This window comes from Citrus clementina, unplaced genomic scaffold (assembly GCF_000493195.1).
Source record: "Citrus clementina cultivar Clemenules unplaced genomic scaffold, Citrus_clementina_v1.0 scaffold_3, whole genome shotgun sequence".
NCBI classification, from domain to species: Eukaryota; Viridiplantae; Streptophyta; class Magnoliopsida; order Sapindales; family Rutaceae; genus Citrus; species Citrus x clementina.
In genome coordinates this window covers 34,743,768-34,745,671 of record NW_006262339.1, presented here as the reverse complement: position 1 = coordinate 34,745,671, position 1,904 = coordinate 34,743,768, and positions in this window count along the sequence as shown.

The window sequence follows — 1,904 nt, the reverse complement described above, 5'->3', positions numbered from 1 at the left end:
AATTCATTTTACGTTAATACCAGAAATCCTATACCAAAACGTTATTACAAGGTCACAAGCAACTAGAGAATTAAAAATAACCAAAATAGAATTACTAATTATAAACGATTACTCCTCGCCATAAAGATCTATTTTCTCCATTAACCTCAATAAAGTCTATAAACTTTCATGCCTTCTTTTTACGGTCCCAAGGTTCATAGGTTCACTCAACTAGGTGGGGAAAGGATCTAACTCTACTTTTCTTTCCTTAATCGTGACTCCAACTGTCTCGATTTCCTTAGGAGTTCTATAAGGTAGTTTATCTAGACCTGGAGATACCCATCATTTGCTATAGTAAGGCCTAAATCGAGGTCCTGTCCAAAATAGGCGACGTATTACAAGCTTATTCTTGTTAGCTCCCTTGCCATAAACACGTAGTCCACGTATAGCCTTATTGAGCTTCTTTCTTGAAGCTCCAGGTCCTGGAGGAGTATCGATGTAGACCTCTATAGTCTGTCTTAGTCTATCATCCATTCGCTGCTTATGAAGTCTCCTAAGATCTTTGACAAGAACTCCTCCTAAGATAAATTGTTCAGTCCTGTCAATTTAAGTCCATCTCTTATTCTTAACACTCTTCATACCCATATTGTCCTTCTTCATGTCTACAAAACAAATGTAATCGATTTTATTAGACAATCTAATTAAACCGTAAAAGAAAGTCTATAGAATCCTATCCTAGCGCTCTGATACCACAATTGTAACACCCCAAAACTAACATGTGCGGAGTACGTGAAGAAGGATGTTACTTATCCCAAACTGAAATACCTCAAAATCTTATTCAAACAAATCCACAAATTCCAACGTTTAACACTAAATAATCTCTCCCAAAACATAACATTACCAAAAGTCTCGAACTCCAAATTATAAGTTCATAACAGAAATAAACTAAATAGAAACATGAGTTCATTCCTCTTCTTATTCAAATAGCAAACAGAAATGAAATCATTAACTCCAAAGCTAGGAGCACCTTTCAAACGGAACTTCATCTGCAAAAAGTAATAACGAGGGGTAAGCCGTCAACTCTGTAAGTAAAACCATTCCTAACACACTAGCCCAACCGATACCAAAAATATTGCAAGCCTTCTTTTATTTAAAACATATATATTACAATTCATAAATTTCATAAAACGATATATCACGATAAAATAACATAAATTCATTGTATCTCATAATATCAAAAGCATAGTTACTTATGAAAATAAATTAGAGATCACATTCACAGAAAACATATAGTTAGCTCATGTCACATAGTGTCACTTATAGTCCCGGTGACCCGACCAGAAACAGAATCAGAATATCGTGTGCACACTCAAAACAGAAACCCAGTACTGGTCCAGACAGATATATCGTATATTACGATCAGAATCAAAATCATAATCATAATAACTATGGACAATGAGCCAAAACATTAGGAATCCCATACAATCATCAATAATTGAAATCAGACATGAGTACAAAACATTCGTATCAGATTCATAAAAGTCCATAACAATAATTTAGGCTTGCATAACATTTTAAAGATAAACTCATAAAAGGTTGTCATGTCATAAAATCATTTACATATTAAAAAGCATTTATAAAATACTTTGCTAGAAAGAATTTAGGTTTGAAAACATTTACATAAACTGACTTTGTAATGAAAATCCATTAATCTTCTAAGTAGTATAAAAACTCTTATAATAATATCAAAATACTTATATATATCCAGTATATTAGGAATGAAGTTACTTACCTCAACAAATGAATTTGAACTAACACACCTCTAAGTCTCTAAAAGTCTCAATCATCTCCAATATTTCACTTCATTATTTTTGTAAATCCACTCTAATTTCAGAAAATAACTTGGGGACTCGATCTCACGTTGT